At 44.2% G+C, this 12,237-nt stretch overlaps 1 protein-coding gene across 5 annotated transcripts in view; it reads right to left on the bottom strand.

Annotated features, from left to right (window-relative positions):
- The window catches only part of RALY (RALY heterogeneous nuclear ribonucleoprotein), a 77,091-nt gene extending 65,093 nt beyond the window's left edge, over positions 1-11,998 (bottom strand). The window contains exon 1 of one of the 5 annotated variants that reach the window (XM_045521036.2): positions 11,913-11,998. The gene's annotated coding sequence lies outside the window, so the exon portion shown is untranslated. The other 4 variants (XM_010960846.3, XM_074347163.1, XM_074347161.1 and 1 more) reach the window with 4 other exon arrangements.
- Between the last annotated feature and the right edge of the window lie 239 nt (positions 11,999-12,237).

The raw sequence follows: 12,237 nt of genomic DNA, 5'->3' as shown, positions 1-12,237 counted from the left end.
AAAAGACTTAAAAGACATAACAACCAGGGGTAAGGGGTATATAGCTCAGTGGTAGAGTGTGTGCCGGGCATGCATGAGGTCCTAGGTTCAATCCCCAATGCCTCCGTGAAAGCTGGGGGTGGGGAGGGGCAGACAGACGTAACAAACAACTAGAACATGTGGACCTTATATAAATCCTAACTCAACAAACTGTAAAAATAAGATTGTGACATTTACAAGAAAATTGGAAATTTGAACACAATCTGGATTTTGATGGTAGTAAGAACTGTTAAATTTTATAAGGTCTGATAATAGCATTGTGATTGTGTTTTTAAAAATCATCTTAGAAATACACTATGAAATATTTAAGGACAAAATATGACAGCTAAGCTTTCTTCAAAGCACAGGATGAGAAGTAGGTAGGGGTACAAATGAAGACTGACTATGAATAGATAACTACTGAAGCTGAGTGATGGGTACATCATGCTTCATTAACCTATTTTGTCTACTTTGTATATGTTTGAAATTTTCCTTATTAAAAATAAAACCAAATTGGTTAGGTTTAAATCCTGGCAACTCCGTTTACTAGCAGTCGACTATGGGCATATTTCTTAACCTACAGGTGTCTCTCTGTATGATAAGGAGCAACAGAACCTACTTCTTAGGGTTGAGGTGAAAATAAACGATTTCTAATACACATTTATGTATTATATTTAAAATTTATATGCAGTATGTAAAAAACTTTATATGTAAATATATGTCATACATATAAATTTTATATAAACATATGCCTTATCTAAGATTATATATAAACTTATATAGATTATACACACACACACACACACACACACACACACACACACACACACACACACAAGGACTTAGCACACAGTAACTTTCAGTAAATATCAGCTCTATTAGTATGAACACAAGTTACCAAGTATGGTATCTCAACAAAGTGGTCACCCAATTTATGGAAGATATTGTTAATATAAACGGCAGTGTCAGGTCTAGAACCCAGGTTGGACTTTTAATCAAGTACTTGACAAGTCCCCTCAACAGAAGGCCTAGAAACCCTCTGGTCAATGTCCCACTGACAGCTCTAATGCCCCTCGTATCTCCTGACAAATACCCCAGGACCTGACATAGGATCAGGAACTGACTAATGCTTAACATGCCTCTCAGAGAGCAGGCAGGGCCACCTTATTTCCCCAAACCAGGTAATTTAAGGTACATTTTCTAATATTTGCTTATAGAACAAAGGAAAAAGGCTCTAAGATATGATCAATGTTCATGCCAGCCTTCAAAGTGATTCGGTAAAACTACAGAAAATAAACATCCAGCTAGGGTCGACCAGGCAGGATAAAAGCTGACAAAGAAATAGCAATTTTTCCCTGAGCAAATATACAAGTAATAGATGAGCACTCAGACACCAAACTCTTTAGGTCTTGGCATTCCCCTTCCTCCCCCTCCATTTTAAGAGAATACAAACTCTCTTTTGACATACTTCAAGTATGACTGTTTGCTGGATTAATTTCTTCCCTAAAATAATGTAATTCATAGGCAAAGAGGCCATTCCTATCCTATCCAATTTAAATACAAATTGGCTTGGGAACAGTATTTGCCACCTGCTCCAGGAGGCTATGAGAAGGCACCACCCACCCACAAAGTATGGGACATGCCCTCCCCACTCTGCTCATTAGCAGGAATACAATGCCACTTGATACAGTCACCTATCTATGTTTCTGCTCAAGTTGTTCCCGTTGCACAGTATGTCCTTTCCCCATCTCTGGAGCCTATATCTCCTGTGACCATACTTTCTGGAAACAAAGGGGGAGGGGAGAGCAGCACAGCAACTAAGATACCTGGGTGCTGCTTCTGGGAAGTCTGGGAGATTTGGTCCAGCCACAGTTTCATAATTTATAATCACAACCAGACAGGATATTAGAATTGGGATGATCCTGCATAATACATGGTGACTATCCTTATCCTACAAGGCCCAGCTCAAATGCTCACTCCTCCATAAATGACCCTTGAAGTAATCTCTCCCTCCTTTGAACTTCCCACTCTACCCCTTTATGGTACTGCTACCTGAGAGTTCATATCGTGGTTCTTAAAATTAATATCTGCAACTACACACTGACCAGAATGACATAAAATGAAAAAGACAGACAATGCTAAGTGTTGCCAAGGACGTGGAGCAACAGGAATTCTTTCATTCACAGCTGATGAGAGTGTGATCTCGTATGCCTCTGAAAACTATCAATAACTACTAAAGCTGAACCCTATGACTTGAGTATGTGGTGGGAGAACATTCACTCACTCTTCCCCCTTAACAATTTTGCCTACAGTCCTTTGCTCCATCATAGCCTGTCTAAATGCTTCCATCATTCTTTCTCCCAATCCCAAGCCTGGTCCAGATCACTCTTCTTGATCACTCTAGGCACAACATCTCCCCTTCTATGGAAAACTCTATTTACCTATTACCTCTGACAAATGACTCAAGGATTCTTCACATATAAATTGCATCATCTGGTTTCATAATGCATTTTTAGTAACATTATCTAACTTGCTCCTCACAGTAACACTGTGAGGAAAGCAAGATATAGGATATTAATCTCATTTCATTGATGAGAAAATGGAGGTTCAGAGAGGGAAAATGACTTATTCCAGTTTACCTGGCCAAATTAGTTCCAAGGAACAAGAGTAAGACCTTAGTCTTCCGAACCAAACTCTCTACACCAAAACTGCCTTATTATTAGCTGTATCTTCATGATTACCTTCTAAGAGACCATAGGTTTCCTGAAGGCAAGAGTATGCTTTACACATTTACATCCCTCACAGCACTAAGGAAGACACTTAGTGGGGTCCATACAGTTTAGCTGACTGATTTCGATATTCTCCCCAACCTCTGAGGACAAACACAGGCATATTTCCTCTTCTTTTGAGACCTCATAGGCAAGGCTAAATTGTTGGAAGAAATCATGAAGACAACATAGCATTCCAAATAACATTTATTTTTTGAGGGTAGGGACAAGAGAAGAAGAAGAGCCCTTCAAGACAGGGTAAATCAATGTTCCCTCATTTCCTAGGGCTCCATGCTGAAGTTGTCAAAGAAGACTGGCAGAGACAGTAACAACGAACCACAGTTCTGTCAGTTAATAAGTCACAAATTGATTAAGTGCCAGAAACCACACCTCAAATAATTCTACTAGCGAGCAAAATAGAGAGCTATTTTATTTCAAAACTGAGTATAATAAAACTTAAAATAATTCAATATGAAACTTAATTTTCTTCATTCCTAAATAAGAAGCTACACAGTGCCAAATCTTTCTAGAAGCCAGCCAGAGAACTGATGTGAGGAGAACAGGGAAAGCGCTAGGCAGATGTATGAACACCCAAACCTGAAGGACAATGTTGTCCCCTACCTGAAGGTTCTTGACTTTACACACTGGGTGTCGGACACCTCAGCAACAGAGGATAAACCTTGGATAACAGGCAGAAGAAAGGAAGAGAGGGAGGGAAGGCTGAAAATAAACTGAAACACTGGAAGTCAGATATTCAAATAGGTCTCCCTGCCTAGTGATACACCCATCAGTTCTGCTATTTCCAGTCTGAACCCTCAACCCAAATATCCAGGCCAGGGTAGCAAGAGGTAAGAACAAGCTAGGACCTGTTGTACTTCTCCCTGTCTCTCTCAAGACTGAATGTGATTTGAAGGCAGGAATCACGTGTTGTTTGGTTTTTATGTTCTCCTTAGGGAGTACACATAGCAGGTACTCCAAATTCCTGGAACAAATGGTTGAACTTAGGGATGGAAGGCCGTTGGACTTCCAAGCACAATCTTGCTACAGCAGCTAGGTAAACTATTTAGCAGGGTAACTCTACCTAAGATCCCAATTTTAGTAAGAGTTAATTTAATCGGTGTGAAAAATCATTTCAGGGTGAGTCTTTAAGTTATGAAGAAAACTTATTCTTGTGTTCAACTGATTCAAGCATAGCGATATTATTATATTGGAAGCACCATTCCTCAGTGCCAGCTTACAGCCATATGGAAGAACAAAGTCCCAAAGCCTTAAAATGGTCTGTGTAAGCAGGGAGCAACATTTGACTTCTCAGTGTAGCATGATCATACCTTCCAGAAAGGAAACCCAGACATAGAGAAATAATGAGTTATGGAAATGATTCTTTTAAATCTGCTGAGCTTGCTTTCCCTAACAAAAAGAATTAAAGGAAGCTAAACAAACAGATCAACAGATACCATGCAAACATCACCTGTAACTAGGCTTAGTGAAATCCTTAATAAAACAAACAGGAGACTGCTAAATACCAAGTAAATACCTCTGGAATGAAGAAAACCTGGCCAATAACATTAAGCTTCTAAATCTGGCCTTCTAAATAAGAATACTTACTTGGAATAAAGCAATGATTCTTATCTTGACAAACAGAACTACTCAGGCTCTAGAGATGGCATTTCAAGGGTCAGGTAACTTCAGCCGAGTTATCTACCTCATAAAGCTAAAGCTCTGAGGAAATGCAAATTTTTGGTCTAGTGTTTTTCCAGTCCTAGTACTGCTTGGGAATCTTATAGTGGTTTTTTATTTTCCTTTTATTCTATGATTTTAAACAGTTTGCCACCTATTTAGATATAGTTTGTTAGTCTTAGACTTCAAGTTTGCCCCATGGGACAACAGCTCCAAGTTTATGATGGAACTCAGTAGACTCAGTTCGATAAATTCATTTCACAAGCAATTTTTCAGCAATATGTCCACTCTAAAAAGCAATATCCATCTGTTTACATACTGAAAGGTATCTGTGAATCCAGAATTTAACCCTGTAAGATACTCTCAATCCTCTAACAAAGCCCTTTCTCCTTCCAGAGATGAATCCTTAAGCCACTTCCATAAAATCAGATATTCAGACCATTAAGAGGTCAAAGTATGATTCAAGATTATCCAGTCCAACCCCCGTTTAGAGACAGGAAGACTTGTCAGTAAACTTCACCCAGGGAGTACTAGGTAATTACAATTAACATGAGTTTGGCAAGCAGTAAGAGCCCATGAAAGCTATCTCCCCCAGTGGGACTGCACTGGGCATGTTGGGAAGATGGCCAGATTTGCACTTTAGTCAGTGGAGCACTCCATATACATGTGTCTGAGCCTCAGAAAACCTGAGTATTCAATCACAAACTCCCCACTCCTACTCCAGCATAAAGAGCAGAGGGCAGCAGACAGTCTAAATGGCTCTTTGGGGATATAGACTAGAATTCATCCTTCCTCATCTCCTCCCAGGAGGTACAGCACATTTATTCATATGTAGGTCATTATGAAGTAACAGAAAGACACTAAAACTCTAAGGAAAAAGGAAGGCCTGTAGAAACAGAAGAGATAACTAACAATAATACTTGAGCAGATGCCTGTCTCTAGTTATTCACCGATTATTCCTCCCTAGAGAGGAAACTCCAATCCTTTTTCTGTCCCCAGTCCTCACCCTTTGGCCCCCCTAGATTATTTTATGAGGAAATAGGGCCAGAGAAGAAAAAGGGCTTGGTCAAGCCCACACCAACTCAGGGACCAGACCAAAGATCCTCAGACTTAAGACTAGGCTCCCAATTCATCCCAATGCCCTTTCTCTCTGGTCCTGAGAGTCCATGAGCTTCATGCCATCATGGGTCTGAAACTTTCCTTTCAGTACCCAGGGGGCAGCTGTAAGACAGCAGGCTAATATTACTACTTGCCACCTTCTCCCCTCCAGTTGTACATTTTATATACAAAGCTAAAACTGAATAAAACTAGGTTTTTATGGACACTCATGTGAAAACCCTCCTATGTCCACCCCTACACCCCTACCATTGCCTAACTAAGGAAGAAATGGGAGGAGAGAGGGAGAGAGGGTGGGAGGGAAGAGAACGGAAGAAAGAAAATCTCTCTCCAAGATATACACTGTCTAAATTATCATCCTAGAATCATAAAATGTTATTGCTAGAACGGACCCTGGGGGTCATCCAGTCATTATTTCCCATTGTTACTCAAATGAATAAACCTGGCCCTTTGAATACGCCTGGACTTTCACCACCTGACAAAAAGACTGGAGCATGGAGCAGGGTCTCCAGTCTCTAATAAACATCCCTCCTGGTCCCTCCCCATCCTGTCCCACTCTCATCTGACCTGTCTCAGCCCACTCGCTCCCCTCCACTACAGTATTTAAGCTACTGAGTTCTGCTCCCCTTTTGAATGAAAGCTCCTCAAGCTATTTTACTCATCTTTGTTTTCCCAATGCCTAGCAGAGAGGAAGCAGAGGTGACTTAAAGAGGGACACTAATAAATGGAGAGAGCAATGCCAAAGGATGTTGTCTAGAGAAAACATAAGCTTTCCTTTCTTTTTTTTTTTTTTTAACATAAGCAGTCTTCAGGGCTGTGCAAGGCCTGGATGTCTAAGAGCTAATATTTCCTCCTTTCCAAAACCAGTGTCTACATCATCCAGTTTAGCCAAGGACAGTTACCAAATTTGCTGTGCTGTACTCTCCCTCACCCCTGCTCCCCAGTCGCTCCCCTCGGAGAACTACAATCAATAACTGGAAGAAGGTAAGTGAAAGCAGACGCTACATGAGAAATCCTCCCCACCTCTTATGTGCTCCTCCTCCAGTGTCCTCACCTTAATAAACAGCATCCCTGTCTATACAACTGCACGAGGTGGAAATCTTGAAGTCTCCCTTGATTTCTCCTTTACCCTCCACACCAACAATCTATGATTGCATCTCATCATTCAATTCCATCTCTTCTCTACACACACACACACACAACATTCATTTGAGACACCATCACCTCTTGCCTGCACTACTGCAAAAGCCTCCCAACTGGTCTCTTTGTCCATGGTGCTCTAGCCCTCCAATCCATTCCCCGAACAGCTAGAGATACCCTTCTAAAATACACGCAGGATCATGGCCCCCTCACCAAAATGAAGTCCAAACTCTCCAACCTGGGCAACAAAGCCCTTTTATGACTTGGCCTCTGCTCTGCCAGTCTCATCTCTTGCACATCCACCCATCTCATGCTTTATGCTCTACCCAGGAATCTTAAGAAACTTATTTAACCCCTCTGGATTTGTTTTCTCACCTACAGAATGAGAATAGTAATAGTATGTACCTCTCAGGGTGGTTATGTAAGGAAATGAGTTAACACATGTTAAATGCTTAGAATGGCACCTGGTAGATATAGTAAATGGCCAAAAGTCTCACCTATTACCACCACCATCTCTAGACATGCTATTCCTCCTGCCTAGAACAGTCTTTCCTGTCTTGTCCTCAACTCTCCCAGTATCTTCTTTTCCTGGTTTACGTCTAGGAACCAGGTCAAGACTTAGCCACTTTCTCCAAGGAAGCCTTCCCTGACCTTCCAAGGCTAGGTTAATTACCATTCCTCTGTACTCTCAAGATGCTTGTCCCTGTCACAATTCTAACACTATTTCCTTGCCTTTCTTCCCTGCCAAGACACCCAAATTCCCAAGCTTAGTATTATGCAAGGCAGATGCTTAATAATCGTTCCATAAATAGAAAACTTTCCAATAATGAGGTGCCCAGTGAAACACAATCTCAACAGGTAGCCAATTCAAATGTTGGCCAGGTGGCTGGCTGGTTTTCATGACTTTAAGTCCCTGAACTACAGGATTGTATCCAGTAAACAATTCAATACACTCTGACCTTATTATCACACTCAGGGATTTAGACTTTAATATGTAGATGATGTTGGCCCATTACATTTTTAAGGGAAGTGCAACATGCTCAGATCTGTGTTTGTTGACCTATTATCCATCCCTGCAACCCTACCATCCCAACCCCCTGTCAGCATCAGGACAAAATTCCAACTACAAAAACATAAATACATACCAGGAGAGTAGGTATAGCTTAAGTGGTAGAATGTGTGCTTAGCATGCACAAGGTCCTGGATTCAATCCCCAGAACCTCCTCTAAAATTAAATAAATAAATAAATAAATAAATAAACAAACAAACAAACAAACAAACAAACCTAATGACTTCCCCTACCAAAAAAAAAACCTTTAAAAAAAAAAAAAAGTAAAGAAAAAAAAAAACACATAAATACCATATCCCACCACTGCATCCCCCCAAATACACAAAGACACAGACAGTCAAACTAAAGGGAATTCTGAAAGACTATAAATGTAGCATTTAATTCCATCTTAACCACCTGCAAGCAATAAGGATCCATAAACACCCTCTAGGAAACCCAAAGCTAATCCCTCTTGTGTGCCTTTTGGAAAGAGGAGGGCACAGAGAGGGAGCATTTCATAAAGGTAATCCATTTAATCATCCTGAGTAGTTCTGATCCGAGCTGCTGTCATAGCACAGCTATTCCTGATCACTGCAGCCCCATATGCCCAAACCTGGGATAGTGAGAAAGGAAGATGCAAACAAAGCGAGGGTGGGAAGTCCTCTGGGTTCTATTTCAAGAGCAGGAGATCTCTTTGGATGATACAGAAGAAGCTAGCAGAGATCTCCAAAAAAGACTTCAATGATAAGGAACTTTAATATACAGAGCAGGGGAAAGAGGGGGAGGAAGCTTAATCAGAGGGGTACAATCAGGCCTAGGTTCTTGCTCTGGAGCTGCATGCCACACCCTACTGCAGATGAGTTCTAGTAAACATTTTGGATTTACAGAGCACCATGGGGTTACATGAGGCACTTTAGAGTACCAGCTTTGCCAGTCACAAAAGGACAAACATTGTATGATTCCATTTATATGAGGTACCTAGAGTAGTCAAATTCATAAAGACAGAAAACAGAATGGTGGTTGGGGGTAGATAGGAAGTTAGTGTTTATACAGAATTTCAGCTAGGGAAGATGAAAAATTTTTAGACATGGATGGTGGTGGTGATGGCTGCACAACAATGTGAATATACTTAATGCCACATAACTATACATTTTTAAATGGTTAAAATGGTAGATTTTATCTTATGTATATTTTTACAAAAGAATAAATAAAAGCACACTGGCTTTCTCTTGTCTGCAATTATCAATTACATGACCCTAAGCAAGTCATCTAACTTCTCTAATCCTGTTTCTTCTTCTGTAAAACAGGGATAATAACACTGCCTAACTCATACAGTTGCTCTAAGGATCAAATAAGATACTCCACAGAAAGTCCTTAGTCCAGTGACTCGTACATGGAAAGTACTTAATGAATGTTAGCTATTATTTCTACTACTACAACTACTACAATGCACTTTCACAGCCATTTCTCATAGTCCCCCACAACCCTGTGAGTTTACAGATAAGGAAACTGAGGCTCAGAGCCACAACGAGTAGCTGAGTTCATTATGTCACATCAAATCAAATTCTTTGCCCATGAGAGATGTCCTGTCCTCACCAATTGTTAATTTGGTGATCTAAGTAAGGCAAGTGCCATAACCTTGCTATGTCGCAATTCTCAATTAGAGCTGTAAAAAGGAGATATAAACCAACTCTGCGAACTCTCTCATAGAACTGGATGAGACATGAGATCAGATAATGGTTACAGAAGAGTACTATAAATCATAAATAAAGTAACTATACAATAAAAGTGATGACTTACGAGAACTGGTACACATGTGCACAAAACCTGGCCTCCTTTTAATGCTAAACCTCCTTTCAATGCTGGGACTAAACAACTTCCTTGTGATTTCAAATTACTCAGGATTCCTGGTCTTAAGGCCTGAATAAGTAGTTTAGTGCCCTTTCAACAGGTGGTAAAGTATGGTAGAAATAAAAATAGTACTGGACAGGTAGGCAGAAGACTGGAATTCTAGTTCTGATTCTGTCACTAAAGCAGTCTGTGAATTTAGACAACTTACTTCCCCTTTCCAAGGTTCAGTTAACAGGAAAGGGAACAGGCAAATAAAAAAGTTGGACCAGATTAAGACCCCTTCCAGCTCCTATATACAACGCTTAAGTCCAGAATCTTCAGACTTCAAAGAACTAATGCAAACCTCAGGAGACTCCTCAAGACCTGGCCTAGGAACTCCCCTGCCTGATCTTTAGACGTTGGAAAATTAGAACACTTGCCAAAGTTAATTTTAGTTCACTTTTACCCCTTTGGGCCTTATGTGAAAATAGGAGAAATAAATCCCTATTTGAAGGCACAGCGAGCAGAAGCAGTTCATTTGAGCCACTTTCTGCTCCCCTTCCCCGAGTCAGGATTTATAAACACCATAGAGAACAAGCAACGTTTGGGGAGGAACATACCACAAATATAAAAAACGGACCTTACTGTTCTTAAGGACTTAACGCCTTCCTTGAACCAAACCCCCAGGTAACATCAGTTGTGTTTGAGATCTGGAGTCTCTGCACCCAACAACTTCTAACTGGCAATATTAGCAAGAAATCCATAGTAACTTCCTTTCCCTCCCATAGATCCAGAATGGGATTTCAACCACAGTGGACACTGGCCCAGGGGTCAGGGAGAAGGGAGTTACATCTCTTAACTAATGGTGTAACCGAAGGTTAAGTCAAAAATCCCTTCTGCACAGGCTCACACTAAGAAATAAGTAACAGGTACTAACACCACGGTTTTACCCTTCTAAGGCTACTGTGATTTGGAGCACATTATTTAACCTCTCTGCCCCTTAATTTCTGCTTTTGTAAACGGGGATAACCCCAGAGGCCGTCGTAAGCATTAAATAAGACTTATGAAGTTCCTGAGTCAAGTCCATTAAACGTTACCTGTTGGTATTAAACACTACTCTCACATATTCCCTCACTGAATCCAAACACCCTTCGAGGCGACTTTCTTTCTCCCTTTTCACTGAGAGGCAAACTGAGGCTCCGCGGCCAAAGAGGATGCGTGAAGTGCGGAACACAGACTCAGCTCCAGGGCCTGCTGTTGTTCCTCTTTAAGCCCAAGGTGTGCATCGAGCCCAGGACGGGGAGAAGTGGGGGCCAGGGAGGCGCTCAGCCCCGCGGGGAGCGAAGTGCGACCAGTTTTGCGCGCCTCCGGGAGCCTGCAGCCTCAGCACGAGAATTAGAGCCGGAAGAAGCCCGCGGCCGAGGGCAGAGCCCGGGCCGGGCCCGCCCGAGGCCTCCCCAGCGCGGCCTCCGCTCCCTCCTCCTCCCTTCGCCGGGCGGGGCGGGGCGCGAGCACAAAAGACTCCCAACTTCCGAGCGGGCGCGGGGCCCACCCCGCCAACTCCTGGCCCAGGCTCGGCCGGCGGGGAGGAAGCGGGCAGGGAACGCCGGGGGCGGCCAGGAGCGGGCGCGGGCGGGCCAGGCCGGAGACCCAGGGCGGCGGGACCCAAGGGGAGGGAGGTCCGGGGGGAGGGGGCCGGGAGTTACTCGGGCTCCCGGGACTCCCAGAATGGCCGAAAGAAGAGTTTCTAAAAATAGGCAGCGGCCCGCACCGAGAGGTGGGAGATCAAAAAGGAACAAGAAATACCCACCCGCACCTTTAAGGAGACGCCCGCGGCCCCCACTCACCCGCGCTGAGGTCTGGAGGAAGCCGCGCGGCGCGGAAGGAGGCGGTGCCGCCGCACACGGGGGCGGAAGGGAGGGAGAGAGGGAGGGACGGAGGAAGGCGGCGGCCCTGGCCGCGGCGTGAGGAGCTGAGCACACGCGCGGTTGTCTTCCCCACCGCCGCTACCGCCCCCTCAGCTTCTCTCAGATCAGCCAACCCTGCGCCCGCGCCGCTCGCGCGCCCAGCCGCACTGACAGCAGCGCGAGCCCCGCAGCCGCGAGTCCTTCCCTCGGCCGGCACCACTGGGTCAGGGGGCTGGGGGCGCCCGGAGCGGCTTCCCTCAGCTAGGCCCCGCCCGCCGCTCTGGCCCTAGTCCGGGAAACCCCCTGCCCCTGCCTCGGTATCCAGAGAAGGACACGGCGACACTACGGCGAGGAGTCACAATCCCGCCCTGACACAGCCAGCTCCCCAGGCGCACGGGCTCTCCCCACCTCCTCAGCCTAGGTTTGGAAAGGTCCAGAGCTTCGGCGGGGAGACGAAGAAGGAGGGGCCTGGGCGGGGCCTGACAGGAAGGAGGGACTGAAGTGGGAGTCTGGGGAGGCGGGGCTAGGGCGGGAAAAGAGACTCGCTTACCCCCACCAAGCTGAAGGCGGGGCGGGGCTGAGAGGTTGACGGTGCCGGAGAGGCGCGCAAGATGCGTATGGAAGACAGTGGAGGCCTCGCAGAGGCAGGAAACAGGGAGGTGCTTGAAAGGAGGGGTTGTGGGCGGGGCTAAACGGCAGCCTGCCCAGAGGAGGAGTCAAGGGTGGAGGAAGG

This window comes from Camelus bactrianus, chromosome 19 (genome assembly GCF_048773025.1).
Source record: "Camelus bactrianus isolate YW-2024 breed Bactrian camel chromosome 19, ASM4877302v1, whole genome shotgun sequence".
NCBI lineage: Eukaryota > Metazoa > Chordata > Mammalia > Artiodactyla > Camelidae > Camelus > Camelus bactrianus.
Note: the sequence above shows the minus strand (reverse complement) of the source record. Positions and strands in the feature narration are given on the sequence as shown.